Raw genomic sequence first — 17533 nt, 5'->3', positions numbered from 1 at the left:
CTGATTAGCATCTAAATGTCCTGTTCCTGGTCCTCTACCTTTCCAGGGGTTCAGTATCCCATTATAAATAACAGGAAGATTAAATCTTAGCCCTCCATTTCTGTTTAAAGAAGGTTTTTCTTTTTTAACAAAAATAGCTTCCTTGACTCCTCTTTCAAACCATCTTTTCTCCCTGCTTAAAACCTTCACCTCACCGTCTTCAAACGAGTGATTAGAGGCTTCAAGATGGAGATGCACGGCGCTCTGTGGTCCTGAACTTGTATTTCTTCTGTGCTGATAAAGCCTCTTGTGTAGAGGCTGTTTTGTCTCACCTATGTACCGTTCTTTACAGCTTTCTTCACTGCATTGGATCGAATAAACTACATTGCTCTGTTTTTGAGTCGGCAACTTGTCCTTAGGATGAACCAGTTTTTGTCTTAAAGTGTTTCCTGGTTTAAAATAAACAGGGACTTCGTGTTGTCTAAAAATTCTCTGCAGTTTTTCCGACAGGCCAGAGACATAAGGGATAGAAACACCCTTCCTTCTCTGTTCAGTTTCCCTTTTGTCCTGCTTCATGGTTCTCTTCACTCTGTTGAGAGCCCAAGTGGGGTAACCACAGGCTGAGAGGGCATTTCGGACATGTTTTTCCTCTTTCTTCTTGCCCTCTGAGCTCTCACCATTAGCGACTCTGGTGGGACTCAACCCACAACCTTTGAAAGCCCTTGCAACTAATGCCTAGAAGTCCAATGCGCTATCCATTGCGCCACAGAGCCCATACATCCTTGCGTGATGCTCATTTCCACAAACGCAAAACACGGTTTTCATCCAAAATGGGTCTACGTCAGTCATTCCTTGCCAACAAACTGAGAATCAAAAAGTGAAAAGAGTGCAGTTAATCTGTGTGTGCAGGGATACTTTTCCATCTCTTATTCCAATTTGTAACAGCAGCGCATTTTCTGTCATTGTAAATAATTTGCACGCCTGAATGGACAACTGTAACCCTCTCCATAGCCCGGTATACATTATATCTCAACAGGAACATCCATCTCCGTGACAATAAAACAGCAGAACCTTGGCCCATCTTCAAAGGACTCTTGGCCGCACACCTCCGACACCTCCATATGGCAGCAGAGCACCGGTTCATCACCCACCTCGTCCCCCACAACACCCTGATCCACCTTATACCCTCTGGAAACCTGGACATCATCTTCTGACCCCGGCATCACCCCCCCATCCACGGCATCACCCCCCATCACTGAAGAAAGTTTGAAGAATGATTGTGTGTTTGATTTTCTGTAATTTTTTGTCTCTTCTCCCCCTGCCCTTGTGTATCCCATTCCCTTGCACTTGTGTGTGATGTTTGTCTGTACAATTATGTAAATATATGTAAATACTTGTAAGATGTTTTTGATAATAAAAGATAAAAAAATTAAAATAATGGACAACTGAGTAGTAGTAGTAGGTTTGAAATGGGCCGGTAATTATTTAGCACTGTGGCATCAAGACTGCTCTTCTTTAAGAGAGGCTTAATGACCGCAGTTTTAAGGCTCTTGGGAATATTCCAGATCCAAGCAACATGTTGACTTTTTGAGTGATTGGAGCCAACAGACTGCTCACCGTAGACTTTAAAAATCTAGTAGGCAATGCATAAAGGCAGCATGTAGTGGAACTCAGACTTGTGGTGATCTCTTGGACAGTTTTGTCAGCCAAAAATGCTAAATGGGTTAACTCCAGTTGTCTAGCTGGCTGTGTGCTTGTTATCTGCAAATAATGGTATTTTTAATGTTCTGAACTGAGTCTTGCAAAGAAGACTGCAAACTCATTGCACCTGGAGAAATACAGAAACCAACGCAATTACATTACCATATTTAACCCTCCATGAATTCTTGCAGGATTGCTTCAATGATATCTGCAGACAGCATGTTTTATTAAGCATTGTAAGCTCAGGTTTGGCAAGACATACCCATACTGGAAGTTGGGAATGTCGACCAGGCTGCCTCGGCGAGAACTACAAATTCTAACCCCTAGACCATATGAGAAATTTAAAGATCAAGTGTAACAGATTGAATTGTAACATAAGCCTCATTGATGTTTGAGAGGTTAAGGAACAGTACATAGTTGGGTCACCAGCTTTTAAACAAGCATTTTTAATATCTAAATGTGCTTGGTTCTGCATGTAATGGAAAGAAGCACATATGTCGGGATTTGTATTTTGCTTTTGGTTCAGCCAAATAGAGCCACTTTGTGATTTTTAAAACAGTTTTTTTTTAAATGGGGTAAGAAGCACTATCAAGCAGCTCTGAGTTTGTGTTGTGCCCCTCCACATATTCTGGCAGAGTGTTCTAAGGAGTTAGATTTAAGTTCCAGTCCCTGTGAAGGGATGCTTTCAAGTACAACCGCTGCTACATTGCATGGAACAGCTAAAGGTTGATTACTACATATTGCATGCTGCATCCTAAATGGATGAGATTTTTCTATGCCTCTCTTGACACCCATCCAGTTTCATTTCACTTGTATCCACAGCGTGTCTTATTCATCCTGTGGATTCAAGTCTTCCAAAAGGCTGACCACTATGTTCCCATACCTGGAGTTGAACCCAGGCCAACTGGGTGGGCCACTTTGTCTCACCTTCCTGCAAGTAGTGTGTATGGATGGATGAAATAATATTGTTTGAATTTTATAAGTGCTGCGAGGTTCAAAGGTAATGTAGGACTGGGAGTTTACTCTGAAGCTTGCGTTTGAGCATCTATCTCGCCATCAATACCATACTATCACTGCATTATAATATGACAAGGTGACAGTTCGCAATGGATTTATTGAGTTTTTTAAGCTTGTGGATGCAATTTTGATTTTTGAATATCCATTAGCCAAAGAGTAGGAGATATCATTTATACTGCTCAAAGCCCAAAAACAACTTATGAATGTCACTGTAGCTGACAATGCTTTTCATACACCCCAGATGGGACTTGAACCCACAATCCCTGGCTTAGGAGGCCAGTGCCTTATCCATTAGGCCACTGGGGCTCCACTTTTGAAGATGTAACATATTTAAGCGAAGTTCTCTAAAAATTATCGCACTGCAATCTGGCAATTGCAAAGAAAATAGGATTGCCTGGAGATGCTGGGGATTGAACCCAGGACCTCATATATGCAAAGCATGCACTCTACCACTGAGCTACATCCCCTTGATTAAAAATGCCATAGCAGTCTGTATAGGATGGTCAAAAGCAATGTGCTACTAGATTCATAGGTAATGTGGAAAGGGGAGATTGCGCTGAAGATCGGCTTCCATCATCCAACACACTACTGACTGGCTTGATACATTCTGATTAAAATCCCCTTCAATGCAAGTAAAAATGTCCTATCAGAGCATGGCTTCAGTCCATTTACCTCTGGGTTATGGGCCCAGCACGCTTCCGCTGCGCCACTCAGCTGAATGCTTACAATGATGGGACTCGAAAGATAAAAATAAAAAAAATTGGACAACTGAGTAGTAGTAGTAGGTTTGAGATGGGCCGGTAATTATTTAGCACTGTGGCATCAAGACTGCTCTTCTTTAAGAGAGGCTTAATGACCGCAGTTTTAAGGCTCTTGGGAATATTCCAGATCCAAGCAACATGTTGACTTTTTGAGTGATTGGAGCCAACAGACTGCTCACCATCGACTTTAAAAATCTAGTAGGCAATGCATAAAGGCAGCGTGTAGTGGAACTCAGACTTGTGGTGATCTCTTGGACAGTTTTGTCAGCCACAAATGCAAAATGGGTTAACTCCAGTTGTCTAGCTGGCTGCGTGCTTGTTATCTGCAAATAATGGTATTTTTAATGTTCTGAACTGAGTCTTGCAAAGAAGACTGCAAACTCATTGCACCTGGAGAAATACAGAAACCAACGCAATTACATTACCATATTTAACCCTCCATGAATTCTTGCAGGATTGCTTCAATGTTATCTGCAGACAGCATGTTTTATTAAGCATTGTAAGCTCAGGTTTGGCAAAACATACCCATACTGGAAGTTGGGAATGTCGACCAGGCTGCCTCGGTGAGAACTACAAATTCTAACCCCTAGACCATATGAGAAATTTAAAGATCAAGTGTAACAGATTGAATTGTAACATAAGCCTCATTGATGTTTGAGAGGTTAAGGAACAGTACATAGTTGGGTCACCAGCTTTTAAACAAGCATTTTTAATATCTAAATGTGCTTGGTTCTGCATGTAATGGAAAGAAGCACATATGTCGGGATTTGTATTTTGCTTTTGGTTCAGCCAAATAGAGCCACTTTGTGATTTTTAAAACAGTTTTTTTTTTTAAATGGGGTAAGAAGCACTATCAAGCAGCTCTGAGTTTGTGTTGTGCCCCTCCACATATTCTAGCCGAGTGTTCTAAGGAGTTAGATTTAAGTTCCAGTCCCTGTGAAGGGATGCTTTCAAGTACAACCGCTGCTACATTGCATGGAACAGCTAAAGGTTGATTACTACATATTGCATGCTGCATCCTAAATGGATGAGATTTTTCTATGCCTCTCTTGACACCCATCCAGTTTCATTTCACTTGTATCCACAGCGTGTCTTATTCATCCTGTGGATTCAAGTCTTCCAAAAGGCTGACCACTATGTTCCCATACCTGGAGTTGAACCCAGGCCAACTGGGTGGGCCACTTTGTCTCACCTTCCTGCAAGTAGTGTGGATGGATGGATGAAATAATATTGTTTGAATTATATAAGTGCTGCGAGGTTCAAAGGTAATGTAGGACTGGGAGTTTACTCTGAAGCTTGCGTTTGAGCATCTATCTCGCCATCAGATGAGAATAAACCTACTCAATACCATACTATCACTGCATTATAATATGACAAGGTGACAGTTCGCAATGGATTTATTGAGTTTTTTAAGCTTGTGGATGCAATTTTGATTTTTGAATATCCATTAGCCAAAGAGTAGGAGATATCATTTATACTGCTCAAAGCCCAAAAACAACTTACGAATGTCACTGTAGCTGACAATGCTTTTCATACACCCCAGATGGGACTTGAACCCACAATCCCTGGCTTAGGAGGCCAGTGCCTTATCCATTAGGCCACTGGGGCTCCACTTTTGAAGTGAATTTCTCTAAAAATTATCGCACTGCAATCTGGCAATTGCAAAGAAAATAGGATTGCCTGGAGATGCTGGGGATTGAACCCAGGACCTCATACATGCAAAGCATGCACTCTACCCCTTGATTAAAAATGCCATAGCAGTCTGTATAGGATGGTCAAAAGCAATGTGCTACTAGATTCAAAGGTAATGTGGAAAGGGGAGCTTGCGCTGAAGATCGGCTTCCATCATCCAACACATTACTGACTGGCTTGATACATTCTGATTAAAATCCCCTTCAATGCAAGTAAAAATGTCCTAGCAGAGCATGACTTCAGTCCATTTACCTCTGGGTTATGGGCCCAGCACGCTTCCGCTGCGCCACTCAGCTGAATGCTTACAATGATGGGACTCGAAAGATAAAAATAAAAAAATTGGACAACTGAGTAGTAGTAGTAGGTTTGAGATGGGCCGGTAATTATTTAGCACTGTGGCATCAAGACTGCTCTTCTTTAAGAGAGGCTTAATGACCGCAGTTTTAAGGCTCTTGGGAATATTCCAGATCCAAGCAACATGTTGACTTTTTGAGTGATTGGAGCCAACAGACTGCTCACCATCGACTTTAAAAATCTAGTAGGCAATGCATAAAGGCAGCGTGTAGTGGAACTCAGACTTGTGGTGATCTCTTGGACAGTTTTGTCAGCCAAAAATGCAAAATGGGTTAACTCCAGTTGTCTAGCTGGCTGCGTGCTTGTTATCTGCAAATAATGGTATTTTTAATGTTCTGAACTGAGTCTTGCAAAGAAGACTGCAAACTCATTGCACCTGGAGAAATACAGAAACCATCAGACAAAGTAACATTTACCACACTGTAATTTGAAATGTTAACCCGCTTTGTCATTAGCAGGTCCAGAGTGTGCCCTTTGCCCTTGGTGGGGCCACTCAGGTGCTGAGTAAGACCAAAGCTTCTGAGGACAGCGCCAAGCTCTTTAGAAGAAGACAAGGTTGAGCGGGGCGTGAAGGAAGGAAGGAACAGTCACTCACGTACGGGAAACTCCTATCAAGCAGTGGCCAGCCTATAGCACACTGGGATTCTGTGGTAATTGAACCAAGTTTAGCAGTTCCTTTCATCAGTTAATAACACAAGCAGGCTTTCCTCTTTACCAATGTAGATAACAGGGGTTACAACAGTGACTCTGGTGGGTCTCGAACTCACAGCCTTTGAATGCCTTTGCAACTTTTGTCTGATTCCCCTTTTTCACAAAAGCAAAACAGTCATCCGAAAACGGTCTACATCAATCATTCCTTACCATCAAACTGAGAAACAAGGAGTGAAAAGAGTGCATTTACGCTGTTTATTCAGGGATACTGTTCAATCTATAATTGCAAAATAGCTCTTTCGGGTGATATGTTTTTCTGTACATGTAAACAACTGATTTGCTTGAAAGGCTATCATGAAAGCACTGCTGGGATTTACTAGACAGGCACTTTGACCAACTAAGCCACAGCGCCTCTAAAGTGTTACTCCAACCTGTTTCAGGTAGATATTCAGCAAACAATGTTACCCCGTGGATTTTGGCTTCCAAAATAGCTTCTCGTCCCTGGGTGGGCTCAAACCACCAACCTCCCGGTTAACAGCCGAGCACGCTGGCCAATTGCGCCACAGAGACATCCAGCCCAGTTGAAAAAATATTTGCGACTCGACAAGCCGCAACATCTTTTTTTTTTTAAAGCGAGCCAGCAACATTCGAAAGTTCAGCCCCTGTCCAATCAACTGTGTTTAATGGAGAGCGAGGGCATCAATCTTTCTACCTTTGAGCTAAATCCCCTGTACCAATGTAGCTATAAAAAAAACTGGAAGTCTTTCAATCAATCGACTCTCGCCAATTTATTGCACACTCAATATACTGCAGTTAATCTGGATATTGAGGAAAAATTGCAAGATAATGTTATTTGACATAATGCCGATGTATTTGCTTACTTTTTCAAGCACACTTGGCAATAAACCTCGTTCAGCAGTGCCTTTTATCAGATAGTAAAGTGCGCAGACGTTCCATTGTAAAAAACAAAAATGTTCTCTCACCATTAGCGACTCTAGTGGGACTCAACCCACAACCTTTGAAAGCCCTTGCAACTAATGCCTAGAAGTCCAATGCGCTATCCATTGCGCCACAGAGCCCATACATCCTTGCGTGATGCTCATTTCCACAAACGCAAAACACGGTTTTCATCCAAAATGGGTCTACGTCAGTCATTCCTTGCCAACAAACTGAGAATCAAAAAGTGAAAAGAGTGCAGTTAATCTGTGTGTGCAGGGATACTTTTCCATCTCTTATTCCAATTTGTAACAGCAGCGCATTTTCTGTCATTGTAAATAATTTGCACGCCTGAATGGACAACTGTAACCCTCTCCATAGCCCAGTATACATTATATCTCAACAGGAACATCCATCTCCGTGACAATAAAACAGCAGAACCTTGGCCCATCTTCAAAGGACTCTTGGCCGCACACCTCCGACACCTCCACATGGCAGCAGAGCACCGGTTCATCACCCACCTCATCCCCCACAACACCCTGATCCACCTTATACCCTCTGGAAACCTGGACATCATCTTCTGACCCCGGCATCACCCCCCCATCCACGGCATCACCCCCCATCACTGAAGAAAGTTTGAAGAATGATTGTGTGTTTGATTTTCTGTAATTTTTTGTCTCTTCTCCCCCTGCCCTTGTGTATCCCATTCCCTTGCACTTGTGTGTGATGTTTGTCTGTACAATTATGTAAATATATGTAAATACTTGTAAGATGTTTTTGATAATAAAAGATAAAAAAAATAAAATAATGGACAACTGAGTAGTAGTAGTAGGTTTGAGATGGGCCGGTAATTATTTAGCACTGTGGCATCAAGACTGCTCTTCTTTAAGAGAGGCTTAATGACCGCAGTTTTAAGGCTCTTGGGAATATTCCAGATCCAAGCGACATGTTGACTTTTTGAGTGATTGGAGCCAACAGACTGCTCACCGTAGACTTTAAAAATCTGGTAGACAATGCATAAAGGCAGCATGTAGTGGAACTCAGACTTGTGGTGATCTCTTGGACAGTTTTGTCAGCCAAAAATGCAAAATGGGTTAACTCCAGTTGTCTAGCTGGCTGCGTGCTTGTTATCTGCAAATAATGGTATTTCTAATGTTCTGAACTGAGTCTTGCAAAGAAGACTGGAAACTCATTGCACCTGGAGAAATACAGAAACCATCAGACAAAGTAACATTTACCACACTGTAATTTGAAATGTTAACCCGCTTTGTCATTAGCAGGTCCAGAGTGTGCCCTTTGCCCTTGGTGGGGCCACTCAGGTGCGGAGTAAGACCAAAGCTTCTGAGGACAGCGCCAAGCTCTTTAGAAGAAGACGAGGTTGAGCGGGGCGTGAAGGAAGGAAGGAACAGTCACTCACGTACGGGAAACTCCTACCAAGCAGTGGCCAGCCTATAGCACACTGGGATTCTGTGGTAATTGAACCAAGTTTAGCAGTTCCTTTCATCAGTTAATAACACAAGCAGGCTTTCCTATTTACCAATGTAGATAACAGGGGTTACAACAGTGACTCTGGTGGGTCTCGAACTCACAGCCTTTGAATGCCTTTGCAACTTTTGTCTGATTCCCCTTTTTCACAAAAGAAAACAGTCATCCGAAAACGGTCTACATCAATCATTCCTTACCATCAAACTGAGAAACAAGGAGTGAAAAGAGTGCATTTACTCTGTTTATTCAGGGATACTGTTCAATCTATAATTGCAAAATAGCTCTTTCGGGTGATATGTTTTTCTGTACATGTAAACAACTGATTTGCTTGAAAGGCTATCATGAAAGCACTGCTGGGATTTACTAGACAGGCACTTTGACCAACTAAGCTACAGCGCCTCTAAAATGTTACTCCAACCTGTTTCAGGTAGATATTCAGCAAACAATGTTACCTCGTGGATTTTGCCTGCGATAGCTCTTCCAAAATAGCTTGTCGTCCCTGGGTGGGCTCGAACCACCAACCTCCCGGTTAACAACCGAGCGCGCTGGCCAATTGCGCCACAGAGACATCCAGCCCAGTCGAAAAAATATTTGCGACTCGACAAGCCGCAACATCTTTTTTTTTTAAAGCGAGCCAGCAACATTCGAAAGTTCAGCCCCTGTCCAATCAACTGTGTTTAATGGAGAGCGAGGGCATCAATCTTTCTACCTTTGAGCTAAATCCCCTGTACCAATGTAGCTATAAAAAAACTGGAAGTCTTTCAATCAATCGACTCTCGCCAATTTATTGCGCACTCAATATACTGCAGTTAATCTGGATATTGAGGAAAAATTGCAAGATAATGTTATTTGACATAATGCCGATGTATTTGCTTACTTTTTCAAGCACACTTGGCAATAAACCTCGTTCAGCAGTGCCTTTTATCAGATAGTAAAGCGCGCAGACGTTCCATTGTAAAAAACAAAAATGTTCTCTCACCATTAGCGACTCTAGTGGGACTCAACCCACAACCTTTGAAAGCCCTTGCAACTAATGCCTAGAAGTCCAATGCGCTATCCATTGCGCCACAGAGCCCATACATCCTTGCGTGATGCTCATTTCCACAAACGCAAAACACGGTTTTCATCCAAAATGGGTCTACGTCAGTCATTCCTTGCCAACAAACTGAGAATCAAAAAGTGAAAAGAGTGCAGTTAATCTGTGTGTGCAGGGATACTTTTCCATCTCTTATTGCAATTTGTAACAGCAGCGCATTTTCTGTCATTGTAAACAATTTGCACGCCTGAATGGACAACTGTAACCCTCTCCATAGCCCGGTATACATTATATCTCAACAGGAACATCCATCTCCGTGACAATAAAACAGCAGAACCTTGGCCCATCTTCAAAGGACTCTTGGCCGCACACCTCCGACACCTCCACATGGCAGCAGAGCACCGGTTCATCACCCACCTCGTCCCCCACAACACCCTGATCCACCTTATACCCTCTGGAAACCTGGACATCATCTTCTGACCCCGGCATCACCCCCCCATCCACGGCATCACCCCCCATCACTGAAGAAAGTTTGAAGAATGATTGTGTGTTTGATTTTCTGTAATTTTTTGTCTCTTCTCCCCCTGCCCTTGTGTATCCCATTCCCTTGCACTTGTGTGTGATGTTTGTCTGTACAATTATGTAAATATATGTAAATACTTGTAAGATGTTTTTGGTAATAAAAGATAAAAAAATTAAAATAATGGACAACTGAGTAGTAGTAGTAGGTTTGAAATGGGCCGGTAATTATTTAGCACTGTGGCATCAAGACTGCTCTTCTTTAAGAGAGGCTTAATGACCGCAGTTTTAAGGCTCTTGGGAATATTCCAGATCCAAGCAACATGTTGACTTTTTGAGTGATTGGAGCCAACAGACTGCTCACCGTAGACTTTAAAAATCTAGTAGGCAATGCATAAAGGCAGCATGTAGTGGAACTCAGACTTGTGGTGATCTCTTGGACAGTTTTGTCAGCCAAAAATGCAAAATGGGTTAACTCCAGTTGTCTAGCTGGCTGCGTGCTTGTTATCTGCAAATAATGGTATTTTTAATGTTCTGAACTGAGTCTTGCAAAGAAGACTGCAAACTCATTGCACCTGGAGAAATACAGAAACCATCAGACAAAGTAACATTTACCACACTGTAATTTGAAATGTTAACCCGCTTTGTCATTAGCAGGTCCAGAGTGTGCCCTTTGCCCTTGGTGGGGCCACTCAGGTGCTGAGTAAGACCAAAGCTTCTGAGGACAGCGCCAAGCTCTTTAGAAGAAGACGAGGTTGAGCGGGGCGTGAAGGAAGGAAGGAACAGTCACTCACGTACGGGAAACTCCTACCAAGCAGTGGCCAGCCTATAGCACACTGGGATTCTGTGGTAATTGAACCAAGTTTAGCAGTTCCTTTCATCAGTTAATAACACAAGCAGGCTTTCCTATTTACCAATGTAGATAACAGGGGTTACAACAGTGACTCTGGTGGGTCTCGAACTCACAGCCTTTGAATGCCTTTGCAACTTTTGTCTGATTCCCCTTTTTCACAAAAGCAAAACAGTCATCCGAAAACGGTCTACATCAATCATTCCTTACCATCAAACTGAGAAACAAGGAGTGAAAAGAGTGCATTTACTATGTTTATTCAGGGATACTGTTCAATCTATAATTGCAAAATAGCTATTTCAGGTGATATGTTTTTCTGTACATGTAAACAACTGATTTGCTTGAAAGGCTATCATGAAGGCACTGCTGAGATTTACTAGACAGGCACTTTGACCAACTAAGCCACAGCGCCTCTAAAATGCTACTCCAACCTGTTTCAGGTAGATATTCAGCAAACAATGTTACCTCGTGGATTTTGCCTGCGATAGCTCTTCCAAAATACCTTGTCGCCCCTGGGTGGGCTTGAACCACCAACCTCCCGGTTAACAGCCGAGCGCGCTGGCCAATTGCGCCACAGAGACATCCAGCCCAGTCAATAAAATATTTGCGACTCAACAAGCCGCAACATCTTTTTTTTTTGAAAGCGAGCCAGCAACATTCGAAAGTTCAGCCCCTGTCCAATCAACTGTGTTTAATGGAGAGCGAGGGCATCAATCTTTCTACCGTTGAGCTAAATCCCCTGTACCAATGTAGCTATAAAAAAAACTGGAAGTCTTTCAATCAATCGACTCTCGCCAATTTATTGCGCACTCAATATACTGCAGTTAATCTGGATATTGAGGAAAAATTGCAAGATAATGTTATTTGACATAAAGCCGATGTATTTGCTTACTTTTTCAAGCACACTTGGCAATAAACCTTGTTCAGCAGTGCCTTTTATCAGATAGTAAAGCGCGCAGACGTTCCATTGTAAAAAACAAAAATGTTCTCTCACCATTGTAGAAAAAGCTTCAGTTGTAGTCATCTGGACTCAGTTTGAAAAAATAGACGTTTCGACTCTCATCCAAGAGTCATTGTCAATAAAAGAATTTAGATCGAGAACTCCGATATTAATACTGTTCTGTGGTAAGACCCGCCCATTGGGAGGAGCCTTCCTGAAGTAAGAAAGAGTTGTTTGTTTCAACAGAAACTCCCCCCCTATATCTACCGAGCTAGCCTATTCAGAATTTTAATGGGCTATTAGAATCCTCTTTGTCTTTGTGAGACCCTGGCTCAACCACCCTGAGTACCTGATTAGCATCTAAATGTCCTGTTCCTGGTCCTCTACCTTTCCAGGGGTTCAGTATCCCATTATAAATAACAGGAAGATTAAATCTTAGCCCTCCATTTCTGTTTAAAGAAGGTTTTTCTTTTTTAACAAAAATAGCTTCCTTGACTCCTCTTTCAAACCATCTTTTCTCCCTGCTTAAAACCTTCACCTCACCGTCTTCAAACGAGTGATTAGAGGCTTCAAGATGGAGATGCACGGCGCTCTGTGGTCCTGAACTTGTATTTCTTCTGTGCTGATAAAGCCTCTTGTGTAGAGGCTGTTTTGTCTCACCTATGTACCGTTCTTTACAGCTTTCTTCACTGCATTGGATCGAATAAACTACATTGCTCTGTTTTTGAGTCGGCAACTTGTCCTTAGGATGAACCAGTTTTTGTCTTAAAGTGTTTCCTGGTTTAAAATAAACAGGGACTTCGTGTTGTCTAAAAATTCTCTGCAGTTTTTCCGACAGGCCAGAGACATAAGGGATAGAAACACCCTTCCTTCTCTGTTCAGTTTCCCTTTTGTCCTGCTTCATGGTTCTCTTCACTCTGTTGAGAGCCCAAGTGGGGTAACCACAGGCTGAGAGGGCATTTCGGACATGTTTTTCCTCTTTCTTCTTGCCCTCTGAGCTCTCACCATTAGCGACTCTGGTGGGACTCAACCCACAACCTTTGAAAGCCCTTGCAACTAATGCCTAGAAGTCCAATGCGCTATCCATTGCGCCACAGAGCCCATACATCCTTGCGTGATGCTCATTTCCACAAACGCAAAACACGGTTTTCATCCAAAATGGGTCTACGTCAGTCATTCCTTGCCAACAAACTGAGAATCAAAAAGTGAAAAGAGTGCAGTTAATCTGTGTGTGCAGGGATACTTTTCCATCTCTTATTCCAATTTGTAACAGCAGCGCATTTTCTGTCATTGTAAATAATTTGCACGCCTGAATGGACAACTGTAACCCTCTCCATAGCCCGGTATACATTATATCTCAACAGGAACATCCATCTCCGTGACAATAAAACAGCAGAACCTTGGCCCATCTTCAAAGGACTCTTGGCCGCACACCTCCGACACCTCCACATGGCAGCAGAGCACCGGTTCATCACCCACCTCGTCCCCCACAACACCCTGATCCACCTTATACCCTCTGGAAACCTGGACATCATCTTCTGACCTCGGCATCACCACCCCCAACCACGGCATCAACCCCCATCACTGAAGAAAGTTTGGAGAATGATTGTGTGTTTGATTTTCTGTAATTTTGTTGTCTCTTCTCCCCCTGCCCTTGTGTATCCCATTCCCTTGCACTTGTATGAGATGTTTGTCTGTACAAGTATGTAAATATATGTAAATACTTGTAAGATGTTTTTGATAATAAAAGATAAAAAAAATAAAATAATGGACAACTGAGTAGTAGTAGTAGGTTTGAGATGGGCCGGTAATTATTTAGCACTGTGGCATCAAGACTGCTCTTCTTTAAGAGAGGCTTAATGACCACAGTTTTAAGGCTCTTGGGAATATTCCAGATCCAAGCAACATGTTGACTTTTTGAGTGATTGGAGCCAACAGACTGCTCACCGTAGACTTTAAAAATCTAGTAGGCAATGCATAAAGGCAGCATGTAGTGGAACTCAGACTTGTGGTGATCTCTTGGACAGTTTTGTCAGCCAAAAATGCAAAATGGGTTAACTCCAGTTGTCTAGCTGGCTGCGTGCTTGTTATCTGCAAATAATGGTATTTTTAATGTTCTGAACTGAGTCTTGCAAAGAAGACTGCAAACTCATTGCACCTGGAGAAATACAGAAACCAACGCAATTACATTACCATATTTAACCCTCCATGAATTCTTGCAGGATTGCTTCAATGATATCTGCAGACAGCATGTTTTATTAAGCATTGTAAGCTCAGGTTTGGCAAGACATACCCATACTGGAAGTTGGGAATGTCGACCAGGCTGCCTCGGCGAGAACTACAAATTCTAACCCCTAGACCATATGAGAAATTTAAAGATCAAGTGTAACAGATTGAATTGTAACATAAGCCTCATTGATGTTTGAGAGGTTAAGGAACAGTACATAGTTGGGTCACCAGCTTTTAAACAAGCATTTTTAATATCTAAATGTGCTTGGTTCTGCATGTAATGGAAAGAAGCACATATGTCGGGATTTGTATTTTGCTTTTGGTTCAGCCAAATAGAGCCACTTTGTGATTTTTAAAACAGTTTTTTTTTTTTAAATGGGGTAAGAAGCACTATCAAGCAGCTCTGAGTTTGTGTTGTGCTCCTCCACATATTCTGGCCGAGTGTTCTAAGGAGTTAGATTTAAGTTCCAGTCCCTGTGAAGGGATGCTTTCAAGTACAACTGCTGCTACATTGCATGGAACAGCTAAAGGTTGATTACTACATATTGCATGCTGCATCCTAAATGGATGAGATTTTTCTATGCCTCTCTTGACACCCATCCAGTTTCATTTCACTTGTATCCATAGCGCTCTACCACTGAGCTACATCCCCTTGATTAAAGATGCCATAGTAGTCTGTATAGGATGGTCAAAAGCAATGTGCTACTAGATTCAAAGGTAATGTGGAAAGGGGAGCTTGCGCTGAAGATCGGCTTCCATCATCCAACACATTACTGACTGGCTTGATACATTCTGATTAAAATCCCCTTCAATGCAAGTAAAAATGTCCTAGCAGAGCATGACTTCAGTCCATTTACCTCTGGGTTATGGGCCCAGCACGCTTCCGCTGCGCCACTCAGCTGAATGCTTACAATGATGGGACTCGAAAGATAAAAATAAAAAAATTGGACAACTGAGTAGTAGTAGTAGGTTTGAGATGGGCCGGTAATTATTTAGCACTGTGGCATCAAGACTGCTCTTCTTTAAGAGAGGCTTAATGACCGCAGTTTTAAGGCTCTTGGGAATATTCCAGATCCAAGCAACATGTTGACTTTTTGAGTGATTGGAGCCAACAGACTGCTCACCATCGACTTTAAAAATCTAGTAGGCAATGCATAAAGGCAGCGTGTAGTGGAACTCAGACTTGTGGTGATCTCTTGGACAGTTTTGTCAGCCAAAAATGCAAAATGGGTTAACTCCAGTTGTCTAGCTGGCTGCGTGCTTGTTATCTGCAAATAATGGTATTTTTAATGTTCTGAACTGAGTCTTGCAAAGAAGACTGCAAACTCATTGCACCTGGAGAAATACAGAAACCATCAGACAAAGTAACATTTACCACACTGTAATTTGAAATGTTAACCCGCTTTGTCATTAGCAGGTCCAGAGTGTGCCCTTTGCCCTTGGTGGGGCCACTCAGGTGCTGAGTAAGACCAAAGCTTCTGAGGACAGCGCCAAGCTCTTTAGAAGAAGACGAGGTTGAGCGGGGCGTGAAGGAAGGAAGGAACAGTCACTCACGTACGGGAAACTCCTATCAAGCAGTGGCCAGCCTATAGCACACTGGGATTCTGTGGTAATTGAACCAAGTTTAGCAGTTCCTTTCATCAGTTAATAACACAAGCAGGCTTTCCTCTTTACCAATGTAGATAACAGGGGTTACAACAGTGACTCTGGTGGGTCTCGAACTCACAGCCTTTGAATGCCTTTGCAACTTTTGTCTGATTCCCCTTTTTCACAAAAGCAAAACAGTCATCCGAAAACGGTCTACATCAATCATTCCTTACCATCAAACTGAGAAACAAGGAGTGAAAAGAGTGCATTTACTCTGTTTATTCAGGGATACTGTTCAATCTATAATTGCAAAATAGCTCTTTCGGGTGATATGTTTTTCTGTACATGTAAACAACTGATTTGCTTGAAAGGCTATCATGAAAGCACTGCTGGGATTTACTAGACAGGCACTTTGACCAACTAAGCCACAGCGCCTCTAAAGTGTTACTCCAACCTGTTTCAGGTAGATATTCAGCAAACAATGTTACCCCGTGGATTTTGGCTTCCAAAATAGCTTCTCGTCCCTGGGTGGGCTCAAACCACCAACCTCCCGGTTAACAGCCGAGCACGCTGGCCAATTGCGCCACAGAGACATCCAGCCCAGTTGAAAAAATATTTGCGACTCGACAAGCCGCAACATCTTTTTTTTTTTAAAGCGAGCCAGCAACATTCGAAAGTTCAGCCCCTGTCCAATCAACTGTGTTTAATGGAGAGCGAGGGCATCAATCTTTCTACCTTTGAGCTAAATCCCCTGTACCAATGTAGCTATAAAAAAAACTGGAAGTCTTTCAATCAATCGACTCTCGCCAATTTATTGCACACTCAATATACTGCAGTTAATCTGGATATTGAGGAAAAATTGCAAGATAATGTTATTTGACATAATGCCGATGTATTTGCTTACTTTTTCAAGCAGACTTGGCAATAAACCTCGTTCAGCAGTGCCTTTTATCAGATAGTAAAGTGCGCAGACGTTCCATTGTAAAAAACAAAAATGTTCTCTCACCATTAGCGACTCTAGTGGGACTCAACCCACAACCTTTGAAAGCCCTTGCAACTAATGCCTAGAAGTCCAATGCGCTATCCATTGCGCCACAGAGCCCATACATCCTTGCGTGATGCTCATTTCCACAAACGCAAAACACGGTTTTCATCCAAAATGGGTCTACGTCAGTCATTCCTTGCCAACAAACTGAGAATCAAAAAGTGAAAAGAGTGCAGTTAATCTGTGTGTGAAGGGATACTTTTCCATCTCTTATTCCAATTTGTAACAGCAGCGCATTTTCTGTCATTGTAAATAATTTGCACGCCTGAATGGACAACTGTAACCCTCTCCATAGCCCAGTATACATTATATCTCAACAGGAACATCCATCTCCGTGACAATAAAACAGCAGAACCTTGGCCCATCTTCAAAGGACTCTTGGCCGCACACCTCCGACACCTCCACATGGCAGCAGAGCACCGGTTCATCACCCACCTCATCCCCCACAACACCCTGATCCACCTTATACCCTCTGGAAACCTGGACATCATCTTCTGACCCCGGCATCACCCCCCCATCCACGGCATCACCCCCCATCACTGAAGAAAGTTTGAAGAATGATTGTGTGTTTGATTTTCTGTAATTTTTTGTCTCTTCTCCCCCTGCCCTTGTGTATCCCATTCCCTTGCACTTGTGTGTGATGTTTGTCTGTACAATTATGTAAATATATGTAAATACTTGTAAGATGTTTTTGATAATAAAAGATAAAAAAAATAAAATAATGGACAACTGAGTAGTAGTAGTAGGTTTG

At 42.4% G+C, this 17533-nt stretch overlaps 3 non-coding genes across 3 annotated transcripts; all 3 read right to left on the bottom strand.

Annotated features, from left to right (window-relative positions):
* Nucleotides 1-2930: 2930 nt before the first annotated feature.
* On the bottom strand, nt 2931-3003 carry trnar-ccu (transfer RNA arginine (anticodon CCU)). The gene has a single exon. It is a non-coding gene; the product is annotated as a tRNA-Arg (tRNA).
* Nucleotides 3004-3092: 89 nt separating this feature from the next.
* On the bottom strand, nt 3093-3164 carry trnaa-ugc (transfer RNA alanine (anticodon UGC)). Its single transcript has one exon. It is a non-coding gene; the product is annotated as a tRNA-Ala (tRNA).
* Nucleotides 3165-4993: 1829 nt separating this feature from the next.
* trnar-ccu (transfer RNA arginine (anticodon CCU)) lies at nt 4994-5066 on the bottom strand. Its single transcript has one exon. It is a non-coding gene; the product is annotated as a tRNA-Arg (tRNA).
* Between the last annotated feature and the right edge of the window lie 12467 nt (nt 5067-17533).

This window comes from Eucyclogobius newberryi, unplaced genomic scaffold (genome assembly GCF_026437365.1).
Source record: "Eucyclogobius newberryi isolate DKJ021-1_F unplaced genomic scaffold, fEucNew1.0.hap1 SCAF_41, whole genome shotgun sequence".
In the NCBI taxonomy this organism is placed as follows: domain Eukaryota; kingdom Metazoa; phylum Chordata; class Actinopteri; order Gobiiformes; family Gobiidae; genus Eucyclogobius; species Eucyclogobius newberryi.
Note: the sequence above shows the minus strand (reverse complement) of the source record. Positions and strands in the feature narration are given on the sequence as shown.